Below are 18,798 nucleotides of genomic sequence, written 5' to 3'. Positions count from 1 at the left end.
CAGACTGCGGTGAGCTACACCACACTTGTGCTTCAACCAATGGCCGTGCATCTCTGGGATGCAGGGGTGAAGTCACAGCTGTCTCAGGAAGTTCATGGGTCCCCTGGGACAGACTGACGGGCATGTGATTGCCATGCTGCCTAATGACTTTTTTTATAGACTTGGCTGGAGCGTGGGTTGAAGCAACAAAGAGGAAGCTGGTGCAGTAGCAGGAAGGCGCAGGCTACAGCTTGGAGAAGAGCTTGGTGTTTCTCAGGCGGATGGCGATGGAGTGCTATCACTTCTGGACAGAGCAGGCTCTATTTGCAGAATGCTGAATCAGAATGCTGGGTAGGTGCGTTTGGTAAAGCGCTGTTGGCATAGCTGGAGTGGAGGACCTCAGTGGGGACATGTGATGGAGGAAGTACAGCATCGCAGGAGTCCAGTTAAGGATTTAGTGTATCCTGAAGGCTCTACTTGCCTCTGATGATTTGTAAAGATCTCTTGTTGGGGTGCTATGCTCCAGGGCAGTGTTTTCCACTATCTATGGTCCTCCCAGCCTCTGAGGGTCATAGGTTCCACGACCTCCCAGTGAATACTACAGGTCACTCACGTTCCTTACACTGAGTGACACAGAATTTGCATTTTGCATTTGCGCATCCTCCCAGATGCTTTTATTCTTCTCTCAATTACCCATAATATCCAATACGGTGTAAATGCTAAGTAGATAATTGTTACATTGTACTATTTAGGGAGCTGAGAAAAGAATGAAAGTCTGCGTGTATTCAGCACAGATGTATTTTTTTCCTCTTATTCACAATTGGTTAACTCTATAGAATAGAACCATAGATATGGTTGCTACCATATTTGTCAAAATCCAGATCACAACCCATTAGCAGGTAACAAAATCAATTTTGTTTTTGAAGACTAGATTCTTTCTAAGTGATGAAAAATTCACATTTTTCAATAGCTAAATATACTTGAGCGCTGCCTTGGTGGTCTTGGGGATCTGGTTTTTGTCTTTTTCACTCTGCTGTGGACTGGATCCTTTGGTAAAAATACAATAAACAGCAACAGTGAACTAAAGAAAAAGATCGCATGCTTAGATGTTACAGTCACGTTAGACTTCTGTAAGTTGCTAAAGTATTTGTTTTCTAACAGTTTTCTTGGGAGAAAGTTCACATACTGTACTCACCCATCTAGTGTGTATGAGTCAATGATTCTTGGTATATATATATAGTCATGCATACACTACACTACAGTCAATTCTAGAATGATTCTAGTCCTCTAGAAACAAACTTCCTACCCATTCTCCGTCATTCTCCCCTTTCCTCCAGGCTCCCAACCCCCAAGCTTGAGGCAGTCACTAACCTACTTTCTGTTTCTATAGAATTGTCCATTCTGGGCACTTCATAGAACTGGGCTGGCTCAAGGTGTGGCCTTTTGTGAGTGAATTTTCTTTTTAAACATAATTTTTAATTTCAAGTAAATTCTTGTTAGCACTTGAAAGAGATTCCAGTGAATTCCAAGTAAGGGCCATTTCCAAAGGCCTCAGTGGAACTGCTCAGAGTTATCTTAAAGCTCAACAAGAGAGCATAGTCAATTATTGCCACCATAAGGGTGGGTGAGTAGCGAGCATTAGACAAGTCCATCATACTGCTTGGCACCCATACCACCAAATTCCTGGCATACCTCATCCCCAAGTCACCAGGGATGGATTGAAGGTCTCTCTTGCCTGGAAATAGCTACTGAAACTGTAAAATCTAAATTGCATTGAATGCACAGGACTTCCCCAAGTCTCTCCACTTCCCGAAGAAGCATATGTAGTGAGGACCCTGCTTTATTTCCAGTGTGCCTCCAGTGGTCTCTATGCAGTGTTGTCTCTATGCAGTTTATTTCCAGTGTGCCTTCAGTGGTCTCTATGCAGTGCAGTTTGTCACTGACATCCTGGGTGCATTTGAACTGTCCACTACCTTCCCACAGGGAGGCAAGAGAAAAAGACCCTTCCTTACACATCTTTCCCTCAGTTCCTAGCACACATGGTGATTTCCTGTGGGCCAGAGCTCTACAGTAGACAACTTGAATCCCCTTGGGATTCCCTTCACACAGCTCTTTCTGCATCTCAGCCTCAGTGGTGTCCTTGGTAACAAGCAACCTGGGCTTCTGCTGCAGCCAAGACACAGGAAGAACACCATATGCCAAATGCCTGTCTTGCTCCCAAGTAATCCTGAGGAACTGCCTCCCCTCCTAGCCTTCTGTCCCCTCCCACCCCTGTCTTACAAATGAAGACTGGCTGCCTTGCTTCTCCCCATCAGAAGGAAGGCAGAAAAGAAGTCAGACAGAAGTGACAAGTGTAACTCGCGAGCCCCAGGTCAGCCACACAGTCCTTACCAGATTCTTTAGGATGGCTTTCTGGGCTGGCTCACTATCCCCCAAAATGAGATGGGTTTTTTTTTTCTTTTTAAAAAATGATATAAATGAAGTACAGAGCGTGCAAGGCAAAGAGCACTATCTGTAGGTCAAGCCAGTTTGTGGACATCAGCACACATTCTCAGAGGCTGGGCCCAGACTCTTCAGGCAGCTCTCAGGAAATGAACACTAAAAGCATTGCTTTATTGCTGCATGGAAATGGCACAGGCAACTGACCTGCAGGAAAGAAGGTAGGGGAGATCTGGATGGGAGCAAAGGATGGAGAAGGAGCTGGTATTCGCATCCATAAGGATGGCAGAGGCAAGTCCTGGATGGAGAAGGGAAGTTGAGTCTGACTCTTGGGATAGGGGTGGATGGGTGATGAAGCAAGTTCCTGACTGGAGGAGGCAGGGCTGAAGAATTCTGACATCTGCTAAGCACAGAACTCTGTAGACAACGGGACAGAGGGAGCTCTTGAATGGGCTGTAGAAGAGACAATGTCCACACTGTCAATAAGGCTCAGCAGGGGACCAGGAAGGAGGCAGCAAACATTTGTTATGAGCTTCTGGTTGAAAGTCATGTTCCTCATGAGCTGGAGAAGCATTGCAGCCTGGGCTCCCAGGAGCCCCATTCTCTTAGAGCTCACCCTGAGTCTCAGCACCCTAGAAGGCCCATGGCTGGATAGCCATTTACACCAAGACCGGGGAAAACTCTCCATGGTGCTTGTGATGACAACACCCCCAAATGTGCATCTGTCCATAGCAAGGGTCATGCCCTGTTCTGTGTCTCCAAGGTAACAGCATTTGTTTCCAGTGGCTAAGCAGGTGCTCCAGTTTTTCTTTTCTGAGCAGGGACTCAGAAAGAAGTCTGCAGATGTAGATGTCCATTGATCTTTCTAATGAGTAACTGTCTCCTTTGATTACTGGCCCCCTATTCCCCTATAGCCCAGGGTCTCCTCTGCCTCCATGGCTCCCTGGCCCACAGACCACTTACAGCGCCATCCATGTGGTCCACCTTTTGCAGCCTTGGTGGCATCATTTTCAAAGCTCCCCAACCTTGAAATGAGTCGGTCATAGATTTTTATTGCCGACTAGTATTCCACTGTGTAGACATACCACATTTTGTTTATCTGGTTGATGGACATGTAATATGTTTTCTCTTGCTGGCTTTATGAGTAATGCTCCTATGAATACTCACACATTGGGTCTGAAGTGAAAATAAAGAGTGACTTCTCCAGGGTGTCCACTCAGGAGTGGAACTTACAGGTCATATGATAACTCTATGTTTATCTTTTTGAGGAACTGCTAGGCCGGTTTCCACAGAATCTGCAACCATCCCATTCCATCAGCAGGACAGACTTTCTGGCTTCTCTGTATTCTTGTCAACACTTGTTACTATCAGTGCTTTTCCTGTAGTGTGGTTTGGGTTTCCATTCCCCCTGTGATTAACGATTCATGTGCTATACCCCCACTCTTCATTTCTGACTTATCTGTTCCCTGCCTGGTAGTAAGCGGTTCAGCTGCCATCATTTGAGTAGCTGGAAAGTATGACTGTGTCACACAGAGGAGGGCTGAGTGTCAGTTCATGAGCATTTGCTTCAGCTGGTATGTGAGTTGGCTTCCTACCACTGCAGCAAATACTGGGAATAAGTCACTTAGAAAGAGAAAGAACTTATTTGCCCTGTGACAAACATGGAAATAGAAAATAGAATGCTGATTCTTTAGAAATGGAAGGGGTGTCCTGGAGGGAAAAAAAATATGCATTGCCAATGGGTAGAAAGTTTGCTTTAGGAAGGATAAAAGTGTTCTGGAATTCACTGTGCTGATGGCTGCATGACCCTGTGAATACACTGACTGACACTTTGAAAATCTCTTGTTTGTTGCTGATGGGGCCCCACTGTCTTCAGGCTTATCGTGAGGCAGCATACCACAATGCAAGTATGTGGTAAAATGAGAGCACCTACCTTACAGCCAGGAAAAGAGAGAGAAAGGTACATTGGCTTAAAGGGGTTCATCATAAACGCAGAGCCACTGATAATATATTGAAATTAAAAGCACTTACACTTGGACTCACTTAACCAAGAGCGAAGCTGGATTTGGATCCTCTACTTGTCTCCCCTGTGTCTTCTTCTCTCTCCAGTCTGTCTGTTGTATGGGTCGGAATCTGTGCCTGCCTGAATGTGTCTTGTGGATCTGTCTGTCTTTGTGTCTGTCTGTGTCTAGCTCCAACAAAGGGCTTTGCTCTGTGTTTCTTGAACAGCATATAAAGCATCTCATGGGGAAGGAATGTGGTACTTTATAGAAATCTTTAACAGAGTTTAGCAAGGAATTAAGTCACTGCCAACAGTGACTTCCAACCGACCCAGATAACTAACACCAAGCGAACAAACACTGTCACAAAATATTCAAATGCTGCATCTAGCATTTGTGGGGGAGGATATTTCTTTTATAAGGTTGCTTTTCAACCTATATGTTGTTTTCAACAAATAGCTAGCATAGCACACATACAAACACACACATGGCTCTCTGGGTCACATGGGAGAGTATATAGCTTAAGATTACAGCTAAGCATTAGCTTAGGTTGTAAGTGTTCATCACGTGGGAAATCCCAGGCAAGTAAAATTGGTTGTTACACTGCTCTCTTCAAGGCAGGTTAACCAAACAAGACCATAGTAGGATAGAGCCTGAAGCATCAAATGACTTCTAGGTGTGTTCCTTGCACTAACTGTGAAGTCCAGTGAAAGTTCCAGTCCCTTTGAATGTCAGAATGATTTTCATAACAGTGCATCACCACAGAAGCAGTCTGCGGTCCTAAAACTCCCTTGGAGGTCACTTTCCAATGACATGAAGGCTTCTCGCTAGGACCAACCTCTTCAAGTTGCCGCTGTGGCAACCTAGAAGCCTGAGCACAGGGACCTGTGGGAAACATGCTAGATCCAAACCATAGCAGTTGGATGCATGTGTTCATGTGTCCTGGATTGTAATGTAAAAACATTTGTATTCTTACTACTGCAAGCCTCTGGCCTAAAGCTCCCCTGACATCCATCATTGGTCAGAATAGAACAAAGCATCCTTGAAGAGAGACATTGTCCTACCAAACAAACACATCTACGGTAAAAGCCAGTCTTATAGCAAAGGACCACGGGCTAAGTAAGCCCTGAAGAAAACTGCCTGGGAGCTCCAAAAATGAACCTAATTTTTAAATATACCTAAGTCCCAAGCCAGTTTAATTAATGCAACAGCTTATTTGGGACTTGGTAAAATAATAATATAGTAATAATTAATAATAATAATAAGCTTTAAAATATTTTCATTATATTTTGACACTTGGTCTGATAAACTATTTTTTTTAATCTTACATTGTTTCATGAAAACAGGGTTATTTAAAATAGTCAATTTGGGACTGCGGAGATGGTTTAGGGTTTAAGAGCATCTGTTGTTCTGACACAAGATCCAGGTTTGACTTCTAGAACTCACATGGTGGTTCACAACCATTCACAGTTTCAGGCAATCTAATGCCCTCTTCTGTCATCTTCAGGAAATAGGGACGACATGGAGCACATATATACATGCAAGCAACTCGCTCATTAAAAATAAAATACCTCTATACTTTTCCAGGCATGGCAGGACACACGTGTAATCCCAGCACTCAGGAGAGGCTGAGGCAGGAAAATTACAAGTTTGTGTCTGTGTAGTAATACCCTGCCTTAAGAGCAAAATGATACTGGGTACAGTGACACAGATGTTACTCCCAAAACTCTGTGAGTTTGAGGCCACCCTGGTCTACAGAGTGAGCCAAGGCTATTAGCCAGACCTTTCCTCAAATGAACAAAGCGAAAATAAAACAAATTAGATAGATAGATAGATAGATAAGAAGATGAAGAGACACACCCAAAGGCAGGCTATTCTACTCTTGGTGGGTATGTATATGCACACGGTTGAATGTGTTCTTTTTTTTTTTGTATGTGCATGCACACACATGCAGATGTGTGCTGGCCCTGACAAAGCTGGATATAAAGACCCACTGTGCCTATTTGAGAGCTACGTGGTCTCTGTGCTGCCAGGATGGGCCCCTGGGCATTCAGGGAAAGCAGAAAGCTGTTCCTTTCAGGTGTAGTTCAGCCCTTTCCTGTTGTAGTCCATCTGTCTGCCCACTGGTCTGCAGAGACCAGCTTGTACAGCTGTGGTGACATGGACTGAGTGTTCTGTCAATCGCAGGAAGCCCCTCTTAGGAGACAGCCTCCACTACAGGTTCAGTCACAGTCTCTGAAGACAGGATTTACTGCTCTGAAACAATCCTCTGGAGCGCCAGGGCCCAGCCTTTGAGGTTCCTCACAAGGGTCTTTTAGCAGATCATTGTGGTTTCTAGCCTCGTGGGAGGCATCCAGAGGCCAGCTGTGGGATGTTAGGTATTTTTCTGGAAAAGCAGTAGGGACTTTTTGTGCCCAGGAAGACGCCCTTGCTAGCTAAAGCCTCATCCCTTGGCTCAAGGCTTTGTTCTCTCATAAAACACACATTCCTGAAATCATACGAATACTCTTATAATTAAATAACCTTACTATTTCCTAAGAACTTCCACATCAAAAAAAAACCAAAAAAAAAACACAACATTCAACTTTAGCAAAATGGGAGTGTTGAGGTTATGATCATGAGCCTTTTCAGTCAGTGAACATTTTCTGTCACTATAAGAAAATACCTGAGACTGACTTACAAGAAGGAAAAAAAAATTGTTTTGCCTCGCGGTTTCAGTCCATGGCCGTTTTGCCCTACTGCCACTGGACCCTTGGTAAGAAAACACATCATGGTGAACACACATGGCCGAGGAAAGCTGCTTACTCTGTGGTAGCCAGGAAGCAAAGAAGGAAGAATCAAGATCCAATGGCTCTGTCAAGAATATACCCACGCTGAATTAACTTCCCTCCACCAGGTCCCATTGGCACCATCACATCACCTGGGGACCAAACCTTTAACACGTGAGCCTGGGGGAGGACTTTTAAGGAGGCCAGCGTCTCACCAAGCACATCACTAATCTAGACTCTTTCACCGGTTGCCTTCTTCCATCTACTAAGTGACCCAGGCAATCAGGAACTGGAGCTTGCATGTAGGGACCTGAGCATCTCAGGTCCTTCCTGAGTCATTTTCATCTCAGGGTGAAACACCAGCTCTCTTCCAGAAAGCAGAGAAAAGAGCATTGCAGGAGACTGTCCACAAGGGACAGGCCCAGCCAACAGCGGTGTGCGCAGCTGTGAATGGCAGGTTGAATGAATCAGTACAGGAATGGAGGAACACAGAGCTAGGTGATCTCAGTCCTGAAATAGCCCGTCTGCCCTGCCTGATGTCACTGGACTGTGAGTCTGTGATGTAGCAGACACACTGGTTTAGGGGCCAGAAGATACAGGCTTAAGTTTCTGATAAGCCTTTGGTTCTTCATCAGTGCACTGAAGTAGTGGTGAGGATTCAGAATAAGAATGCTCCTAAGATACTTAACACCCTGGGACTGCAGAGGTGACTCAGCAGTTAAGAGCCCATACTGCACTTATAAAGGACCAAGTTCAGTTCCCAGCACCCACATCAGGCTGTAACTTCAGTTCCAGGGGAATCCAACACCCTTTTCTGGACTCAGTAGGCATATGAACTCACATGTACACATACCAATGGATACATGAGCACACACACATGTATGGGTGCATACACACCTATCACTTAAACAGAAAAAACAAAAAAAGGTGCTCTGTATACCATTCCCATAAATGTTGTGCTGGCTAGTTAAGCCCTTCTCTGCGTCACTGTCATAACTCATGTCTCCAGTCCTACTGTATGTCTCTCTCCAGCTTCTTTTCTCACCCAGTCCTGCTCTGGCCCAGCTTCCATTCTTGAAGAGGCCACTGGGATTTACTTGTGAATCAGAGATAGCTAGGCCATTCCCTACCACCTCTGTGCCTCACGGAAGACAAGGCCAGCATCAGGGACCAAATCCAAACTTCCTCTTCTCTGTTTATTTCATCGGTATCCCTGCCATCTAACTTGGCCCAAGAGACAGGTGCTGATGTTCAGCTTTAGTCCTCAGATGCAGCAAAGGCTCTTAGCCAGGGAAGCCACTGGTCTGGGTCCCAGTGGGCCAAGCCATGCTGCAGATGGGCCCTGAACAGAGGCGTTCTATAACTGCTCAGTCTGATGGGGATTCAGTATGCTGCTATTAGTAGGCTCGTGACATCCTAGAGGATGACAGTATTCGTTAGAGGTCCTGACTCTTTCCCTAACCCATGCCCCAGAATCCTCCAACCCCATTAGCATCCCACCCCAGCCACTTTTCTGTTATTTTTGAGGAGACACCTTACTCCAATCCCCATCCAGATTTAGACTGCAGCGATGGTATTCCACCTTGGGGAAGTGTGATGCAAAACAAAGACCATGAGCTTTGGAGCCAACAGACTGTGTGTGTTCTAGCCCAACATTTGATCTGCCAAGAGCTCCTGGAGCCTGGAAACCTCAATTTCCTCCCATCAGAGTGGGTTTGATAGCAGTTATTCTATAAGGTTATAGCAGGGATTAAGTAAGATGACTTACAGAGGGAGCTTCCTAATGCTCTGGGCACATGTTCAACGCTCTTGAGAAATGTTTCCTCCATGTCTCCTGGACAGAAAAGTCACAGGCCAGAATCTAATCACTTAGGCAATAAGTGACCTACTTCTTTCAGTATGCTATTCATGCCCTAAAATTGACTAGGGGGAGGAGAGGTACCTTACTGAGATGGTACCCCCAGAGAAATTCTCAGATGGTGAGGAAAACACAAAATGTGCTCCATTGGCAACCCAAAATGGTGCCATCAGGGTCACCCTGGAACCCAGCAGACATTGGCCAGTCTCTGCTGCTGCTCTTTGCCTGCAACATCTAGCTTTAAGAAGTCTTTTTAAATATTTTATGTTTTTTAAAATGAGTTTTGTTCTCAGAGAATTTTACACAGTGTAAAATTCACCCAACTCTTTCCAGATCCACAACCCTCTTCCACACGCACCCAATTTTGAGTCCTCTTTAAAAACCAAAACAAAAACCTGCTCTAATTTGGGCTACTCCTGTGGGCCTACCTACTGTAGTGTGGCCAACCTCCCAGGAGCCAAAAACTTAAAAACAAATGGACCATCTCTCTCTCATCAGCTATCGGTTGCCAATAATTCCTCAGTTAGGGGCGGGACTTTCCACATGAAAGTGTAAGTCAAAGGCTGTTGAAGGCAGAGCTGACCTCTGTAAAACAGACTGCTCTGCACAAAATTTGATCCTGGAAGAAAGAGATGGGGTTTGGAGATTATTGTAGCGTTCCTTTCTATTGAGGAACCACTAGGACCCAATAGAATCTAGGACCCTCATTGTTAGTGGTACAAAGGTCAGAAATTGATAACAACTCTGCAAAAGTGAAGCTTCACTTGACTGGGGTGGGGGGCAGGGTGGTAAGGGGGTAGGAACAGCACAGCTGCCTGGGAACATAGGTTACAATGAGGCACCTGCTGAAATGCCAGCCTCTCTGACGACTGCAGTGACCACATCTTTCCCTCCTAACATTGGTGTTTTGTGAGGAAGAATTGCTGGCGCACAGCTCATTTGTTGATGGCAGAGCAACAGAGCACACAGGCAGAACAGCCAGACCGCTTGGTCTGGGCCCAGCCTCCCAACTGCTGCAAAATGAAGACAGTGAGAGTGGGATGAGGGAGCAGCGAGGGAGCTCTTAGGACAGGGCTGGCAAGAGTTCCATTCTACATAAGTGTCAATTGTTATTCTGCAGCCAAGTAAAAAAGTCATGAGCTATATTTGCCTTTCAGTGAATTCTCCCGGGGTTTGCTAGGTATGCGATTGTATCATCGGTGAATAACAACGGATTTGGCAGTTTTTCTTCCCGTAATCCCACTTCCTATTTTTACTTCCTGCTGAATCCCGTTGGCTATGATAGAGGCTCTCGGGCACTCGATGGAATGGCGATCACCAAACAGTTTTCTAGCAGCTTTGGGAAGGAGGGATGTGAAATAAAAGGTGGCGAGAAGCAGCGTGGTGCGGCTGAGAAGCCATCACGTGGTGTGAGAGCCTAGAAAACAGAAAGGAGGGGCTCCAGGGAAGACACCGTGTAGGCAGAGGAGAATGGGTGTGGCAATGATGATCACTGTGATAAGCCAGGAGCTTGACCACCAAGCCAAAGTCAACTGAAAAGGAGAAAAAGAAAGGCAAATCAGTTCATTGTTAGCTTGCAAGTCCCTTATCAACTAGCACAATTGGGCTATTTCTGAAGTATTTTAGCACCAATTAATGCTTACGCGGCATTTTTATAGTTTTGAGGCCTCACCAAATCTCTGTGGAGGCGTTCCTCAAACGTTGGATGTAGGAAACCATAAGGGTTAAAAGCACGGAGAGCCAGATCACTGGGGCTTGAAAACTAGCCACGGCATTGGTGAGATCTCTCATCTCTCTGTGCCCGGGTTCGGTGGGGCTCTGGTAGCTTATGCTTTGGGCCTGTTTTCTTCAGCCACTGCCACTGAAGCATGTGCAGAAAAGGAAAAACAAGGAATAAACAGAAGACAGAGGTCAAGAAGCCCACGGTGGGTGGGGCGACAGTTCTCAGACAGCTTTGGGCCCACAGGGAGCCTGTGGCTCCGAGGAGCATTCTGAAGTGATGTCTGTGAGGAAGGATGGGTGTGGTAAGAAGTAATGGTGAACATACATCTAAGGTGGACTCCAAAACAGTCCTGGAATGGCAAGGCTGCGGCAGCCTTTCGGCTACAGTGGAAAATTCCAACCAGAGGCAAGAATTTCATTCAACAAATATTTATGGCCCCTACTCAGTGCAAAGAGTCACTGGGTCCAGGTCTGTCGTGGTGCTGTGGTGCTACTAACAAAGGAAATTTGGGGCCGGTGCTACAGGCAAGGAAGACTGCAGGAGCCCGACTAGGTACCAAGGACCTGGTCACATGTAGAGGGATGACCCCCTGGGAACTAGAGTCCAACAGAAAGTAGACCCAGCCCTCTAACAAAAAATGAGAGGAAAAAAAAATGGTGGCTGAGTCACTGACCACTGGGGACATGCCCAGTGACTCCCGGAGCTAAGAGAGAACAAAATCTGCTCTAATAACTATGGTGTGGGGCAAGCTGGTCTGAAACGAGGCTTCAACAGTCATGTGGAGGCATGGGCCCTTTCCTTCTCCCTCCCTTCCTCCCTTCCTTCCTTCCTTCCTGGTTTGTTTGTGGGGGGTGGGGGTGAGGGGCAGGGTTTCTCTGTGTAGCCCTAGCTGTCCTGGAACTCACTCTATAGACCAGGTATGCCTCTGCCTCCCAAGTGCTGGGGTTAAAGGAGTGCAACCACCACACTTTAAATCTCTACTCTGCATTCAGTGCCATTGCTGAAGATGCTGAGCTTGGGGAGGAAGACTTCTTCCTGATTCTAATTTCTCTTGCCCTTTTCTCCACATCCTTATGGTCTGACTGTGTCGTTAACTGCTCCTGGCCTCGCTCACTGGCTACTCACTCTCCTGCTTTGCCACAGGTCCCTCTTTGCCCCACTGTGAGCAGGCTAACCCGACTCTTGCACCCCTCTGCACCAAGCCTGCAGAGTCAGTTTAGTCTCTGCCTCTTGCCCCTGACTTTTCCCCCAAACAGGTTCTAAGACCTCACGTTGGTGGTACCTAGTTTCAAACAAAAGAACCCCAAAGAGCGAATGCAAAATGTCAAAGCAACAACGTCATCCAGTGCCTGAGAACTAACATGGCTGGGTGAGCGTGGCCTCACATGGCCTTTCCTCAGGAAATAGCGTTCAGAAAGGTCAATGGTGAGGGCGCCTAGGTGCTAAGGCTGCTTGCCGAAGTGTTACCCAGTGGCTGCTGCCAGTTCGTAAAGCTACTTACAGTTTACAAAGCACTGTCACACCATGTTCTCACAGAAACTCCAGGACCACGGTCACCCCATTACACAGATGAGGAAACTGAGGTATGAGCCCAGCCCTGCATGACTCAGGCTTTCACTCGCCACAGGAGACTAAGGTTCCTCCTTCCTCTTCACCCAACATCAAAAGGGCTGGCAAAGCCTGTGTGTCATAGGCTGCACCTCATTTGCAGGTCCTGTCTCCATCTGTCTCTTTCAGTTGCCCTGCAGTGTCACCTGGCCTTTGCATGGAATGTCCTTTCTCATTCTCTCTTCAAGAAAGACCACCTTCTCTGTGCTATCCTCCCTTTCAGAAACCAGCAGGGCCAGATCCTGTCTGTGTCCCATGTCTGCATGCTGACACATGATTGGATGATGTTATGTGTCAGTGCTGTCCTCACCTCCAGGCTCCCCAAGAACTGCATCCAACTGCCTGTGAATGAATGCAGGAACGAACGGACCCCTAGAGAAGCTGAGACAAGGAGAGTGATTTCATTGGTGGCCTTTGAGCCCATCAAGGGCCACACATTCTCCTCATTTTGGCAGTTCCTTGAGGATATTACTCAGACTCTTCAGCTCCACCCACTCTCTTTGGGGAGGGACAACTCATGGGATAACCATTCCTGCCTGCCTCTGTCCTTTGTTCCTCTGTCTGGAATTTCCCTAGAGGTGCCTACTATCTCACCACTGTCCCCTCATCAGTGTCCCCAAGGAGCCTGCCCTTGCATTTCCTGCAGACCTCCCATAAACTTCAGCTAGGGATGGGGGTGCAACATGCCTGACCTTGTGATCCATGCTGTGCTGGGGGCCTGGGTAGGATAAGGGCCATGGGGTCAATAGCCCTCACTCTCTAGAACTGAGTCAATGCCGGGCCTTCCCTTCCACAGAAGCAGCCCACCCACTCCACAAAGGCTCCTGGAATAGAGTCAAAGGATTCTCCAAAGGAAGGTTCCCTTGCTGGGATCTGGACCTGTGGGGGATTTCAGAGCTGTCTTCTGAGGAACCTCAGTTGGTCCTTATCTGCATATTTGACTCCCCTACCCAGTGGTCCTTTCTTCGAGGAAGTCCCAGGTCTTTAGCAGAAGGACCACTAGCATTGATCAATCCCTGACATTTCTCAGAAGAGCCTGTGGCAGTGAAGGAGTCTTCTAGAATATGCAGGTTACAGGAGGGCTCTGGCTTCAGGGCAGGGCATTAGGACCAAGAGGGCTTTAGGATCTTTAAGCAAAAACAGCTGGAAGACAACGGCCCATTCACCTCAGAGAGAAAGGAAACACAGACTTTCATCTCCTAATCCCTCCATGATCTCCTTATCCCTCCAAGTCACCCCTGGGTGCTAAGGTTTGAAGTAAGAGGGCATGGGCCACGGAGGACTGGGCACGAGGCTATGTGCCTGTGGGATGCTAAGCTGGCTGTCAGGCTTATAGCAGCTTTGGGAGCTGCTCCTCTGGGTGTAAGTTGATGCAGGAAGAAAAGCTGGCCGAGGCTTCTCCCCTGCAGCCTCCAAAAAGCTGGAGCATCACCCCGCCTGCTCCCTCACACCCTGCCTTTCCCTGAATCCCAATCCCAGGAAGCAGTGCTGGCACGGGACACAGACCACTGACTCATCAGTGGCGGCGGCGGCAGCAGCCTCTGTAACCGCACTCACATGTGTGCATCCCTTGTGTCCGTCCTGCTCACTTCTCCAGCCAGCGGGCCTCACTCCAGCTGCGGGAAGATGACTACTATGTCCAGGCCAGACCTATTGCCCCACAGGACACAGCTGCTCAGGGTGCTCATCACAGAATTCCTCCACAGTGCCGTGGGCGCTGTGTGCACCAACTGGTGCCTCACAGCTGCTCCCCCGGCGCTAATCCTGAAGGGTGGCCACAGTCTTCACCCTCCCACACATACCAAGAAAGGGTCTGGCTGGACTAGAACTTCATCAATCCTCCTGTCTTATCCTCTTGGGTATGTACCACCACGCTCAGGTTGCTCCCACTTTCGCTCGTCCTCTTTGCCCTGGCATGGAGCCCATGTTTTGTATGTAGTCTATATTCAGATGGTTGTGACATGATCTACCCCTTCCCTACTTTTTATCTGTTCTGTCCCCCAGAATGCTCACTGGAACCTGGATGCCATTGTCCAGTCCTATCTGCATTCCCATAATACATTGCACTCACTCCTACTCCCTAGGATGTTCTCTCTAGGCCCTCCATGACCTTCTAGCAAGTCATGTTTTCTCCAGGACTCCTCAAAGGGCAAGGCCACTCTTGGGAAGGCGGGACACTTGCATCCCGTCATGATTTCAAGAGGCCAGAAGGTCTTACACTGTAAGATCCAGGCAGGCCACGGGGCCAGCCACTGGAGGCCTGAGTACGAAGTGGCAGAGAGAAGGCTATAGAAGTCTTGAGGCATGGAGATTGAGTGACTGAGGCTTATGGCTTCGTTCTAGAAGGAGTCCTGTGATCAAGAGGTTAAAAGCGGCCTAATAGTCCATAGGGCCAAAAAGTAAGAATCACCCAAATGCTGGGAAAAGCAGGTTCTCTGGCTCCATTTGGCTCCTGACACTGGCCTTGAATGAAGCCTTTTCCCAGAATCTTGGTCTTCACATCTGTAAGCCGCACTAACAATGATGCTCCCAAAGTTCCCAGCACGTAGCTAGGGAAAGAAGTGTTCCATGAAAGAGTCACTTCTTCTTCCTCAGCATGGAAGACCAAGACCAGACTGTCTCCTCAGGCTGCAGCCATCAAGCCTAGGTGGTAAGATGATGTCACATACCCCTTCTCCCAAGGACTAGAACAGAAATCCTAGGCTGGGGCTCCCTAACCCCCACTTAGCCTCTGTACCCACTGTCAGCCACAGAGAAGAGGAAAGACGGCTTACCATAGTCAACCTGAGCATGTTTCCCACTGCCCAGACACCCAGGCTCTTGACCCTTGACCTCTGCCTTCTTGGTGTCCAGAATCTGGTGTTCTCTTCTGAGTATGCTTGTCTGCTTCATTTCCTTCTGTCTAGTAAGGCTGCTTGTTACTCATGAGGTGGCCCGGAGTGACCAGTGTCCCTGTGTTCTGGACTCACTTGTAAAGGCCAAAGTATGCCCTAACTGTTTGGGTTCCCTGAACCCACAGTCTAGCAGGCACAGAGGGGAGGGATTTCTCTCCAGGCTGAGCTGTGTCTCACTGCCTGTCTCTCAATGGCAAGCTCCCATGGCCCTTTCTGTGGAGGAAGACAGACTAGGTGTAGGGGAGCACATGGTTTCACCCACAGCAGTTGTGTGCCCGAGGCTTGCTCACCACATGAAACTAGGTCACTATCCAAAGGATGGATTCCACTCTGCTGTCCCACAGAGATGGGGTCTGTGAAGGGAAGGTCCAGCCATCACCCTGTGGAGGGCTGTCGCCGGGTCTCAGTTCAGAACAGACCTGAAGAGAGAGCAGATCCAGGGGACACAGTGCCCAGGCAGAGGTCACAGGGCGAGGACAACACCAGGAGCCTTTGTCCAAGAGGCAGAGGAGAGCAGATATTATCTTTGCATGACACGCTCCAGCTTGGCTGGGCTGCTAGCCAGGGTACACCCAGCTCTCAGCCTTCTGCAGAGGCCAGAAGTTTCATTCACTGCCTCCCTCTGCCTTGACCCTCTCTGGTGAAAGAAATGTTTGGGGACACCAGGACAGAAGGGTGATAGCATCGGGCGGGGCTAAACCTGGAGTTCCCATCTCTGGGAACAGGTAAGGCAGGTGCAGATCACTTTTGACCCCTCCCCCAGGGTCTCTACTCAGGCTTGGTGCGACTTGGGAGGGGGAGGGCTTGGAAGCTGAAACCATCCTGGCTCTTGGGGACACCCAGACTTACTACTGATCCAGACTATTTGAAGGCAGAATGAGACAGCTCACAAGCCTGGCATACCTAGCAATGCGCAAGATAATGGAGAGGGTGGGCTCTGACGGAGGGTGGAGAGCAGAGCCGTTCTTTCTCATCCCCAGCACACAGTATGTTTTCTAAGTGTGCTTTTTTTTTTTTTTTTTTTTTTTTTTGCTGAGGTTTGGAGGGGGCGGAGGCGGCATGAGCCTGTCCAGATCAGAGTTATCTGCTGGCAACAAGCCCTTCACAGGTGAAGGCTCCCAGTATCTGCTCCTCTGAATCTTCACTGGTAAGCCCTTCAGGGGCAAAGAAGAACTTCCCCCAGCGAGCCTTTCTGTCTCTGAGAGAAGTGTGTTTTTAAACCTCCTTCACTGGCAAGGGCAAGCAAGTTGACAAGGCCACGAAGCTGTCAGGGCCTTTGTTCAACTCCCTGTGCAGAGGAAACTCAACAAACCACCTTTTCTGTGCTCTTGTAACATGTGGCACGCCCCTTTCACCTCAGCACTCACCTCAGAACACCAACCTGCAAATGCAGAGACAGCAGAGGTACCTGTGTATTTCACCCACAGCCCAGGGGGTACCCTTCCTCCCCCTCTTCCACCCTCAGGAAAGAGGAGGCTGAGGCTCTTTGGTTACCCCACGGCTTTGCACCCGAGCTGCCCTGAGATTCAGGGCCACTGACCTTTCCTACCTGCGATGGATGGACATAGGGGACTTCATATACCTTTCCCACTGACATACCTGAAGTCACTGCAGAAACTGAAGAATTTTCCGCAGCCTGCAGCTCACTCTGACAGACTTGCAAAGGCCCTGACAATCAGCGAAGGGACTAAGGCTGGACATAAACTTCTAGGCTCCCACAACCCTGATCACAAGATTTCTGTGGGGACCATTCACTATCAAAATCCAAGTCTCTTCTAGGTCCCTGACTTTGGATAGAGAAAAAGCCTCCCCAACACCCACTACAAGTAAGTAACCAAGATAGTGCAGGAGGTAAGAACACAGATCCCGGAGCCCTGCAGGCTGGGTTTAAATCTGTGTCTGAGGAAGTTCTTGACCTCCTTGCCTTGGATAGCTGTAAAATGTAGGCAGTGGCCAGGCACTGAGTTGACAGGCCCACTCCTGTAAACTCAGCACTCAGGAGATTGAAACAGGAGGACCACAAGTTTGAGACCAGCAAGGGCTACATGCCAAGCTTGAAGCCAGCCTGGGCTATAGAGTGCCTTAACCCAAATATCAAAAGTAGGTCATGATAGTACTAGTACCTACCCTGTTAGATGATTGTTATAAGTGTTCATACATAGATAGGACGTCTGACATATATATATATATATATATATATATATATATAATTGTTACTTAATGATAATTATTATAATACTTATAATAATTATTTTGTTAGCCAACAGACTATGAATATCAGGGCCGGCAAAATCTTCACTTCCTCGAGGAAGGTCAGTGAGACACAGCAAGCGTGTTGTGCAAGGAGGGACTGTTACTCTCCACACAGCCAAGCCTGTTGAGCAAGGAGGGGTTGCCATTCTCCTCTCAAGCAGCTTACCAAGGGGGTTATCTCAGGTAGCAATAACCATTAATAGCAATTTCCCCTACAGCCAGGCAGAAACCTACAGAGCCTGAGGGAATGAGAAATTTTACTACTGTTGGAGAGGCAAATTTGACTACTGGGGCAGGTTCCATTTTTAGAACCCAGAAAGTTATTCTGAATGGAGGCGTGGTGTTTTCTGGTCTCTTTTACATAGCCTCCAGCATTCTAACAATCTCCCGCATGCATGCCCCATTGCAGGGAAATCAGGGCACAGTAGGAAGCCTCATCAGACATCCAGGTTGCTAGGCAACATTCTCCCCTTCCCCAGCTGGGCTAGAGCCAGGGTAGGCGCCATGCCTCTACCCACCCTAGGTGCCAGAGCTCATTAGCCAGCTCAAAGTCCCTCTCAGAAGTATCCAGGGAAAGGAACTGTAATTTCTTCTCAGCCTTGACAATGTGGGACCCAAAAGCCATCAAACACCTTCTGTACAGCTGCTGGCATGCTTTCTGTTTCTGTTTTGGTTTGGTTTGGTTTTAATTTGAAACAAGAGAGTGTCTCTCAATGCATCCTTGGCTGTCCTAGAACACTCTATGTAGACCAGGCTGGCCTCCAACTTACAGAGATACACTACCTCTACCTTCCAAGTGTTGAGATTAAAGATGCTTGCTCCCGTGCCTGGCTTTTGCAGACATGCCTTCTCTTCTCTTCTCTTCTCTTCTCTTCTCTTCTCTTCTCTTCTCTTCTCTTCTCTTCTCTTCTCTTTCTCTTCTCTTTCTCTTCTCTTCTCTTTCTCTTCTCTTTCTCTTCTCTTTCTCTTCTCTTTCTCTTCTCTTCTCTTCTCTTCTCTTCTCTTTCTCTTCTCTTTCTCTTCTCTTCTCTTCTCTTTCTCTTCTCTTTCTCTTCTCTTTCTCTTCTCTTCTCTTCTCTTCTCTTCTCTTCTCTTCTCTTCTCTTCTCTTCTCTTCTCTTCTCTTCTCTTCTCTTCTCTTCTCTTCCCTGTGTTGAGATTAAAGATGCTTGCTCCCGTGCCTGGCTTTTGCAGACTTGCCTTCTCTTCCCTTCCCTTCCCTTCCCTTCCCTTCCCTTCCCTTCCCTTCCCTTCCCTTCCCTTCCCTCCCCTCCCCT

General features: G+C 47.8%; 1 long non-coding RNA gene across 1 annotated transcript in view; it reads left to right on the top strand.

Moving 5' to 3' along the window:
- Positions 1-200: 200 nt before the first annotated feature.
- LOC132656933 (uncharacterized) overlaps positions 201-18,798 on the top strand; it is a 29,617-nt gene continuing 11,019 nt past the window's right edge. Inside the window, exon 1 of the long non-coding RNA XR_009594757.1 lies at positions 201-330. This is a non-coding gene — a long non-coding RNA (uncharacterized LOC132656933). The remainder of the gene's footprint in view (positions 331-18,798) is intronic.

Source organism: Meriones unguiculatus, chromosome 10 (assembly GCF_030254825.1).
Source record: "Meriones unguiculatus strain TT.TT164.6M chromosome 10, Bangor_MerUng_6.1, whole genome shotgun sequence".
NCBI lineage: Eukaryota > Metazoa > Chordata > Mammalia > Rodentia > Muridae > Meriones > Meriones unguiculatus.
The sequence above is the reverse complement of the archived record's forward strand: the minus strand, read 5'-3'. Positions and strand labels throughout refer to the sequence as shown.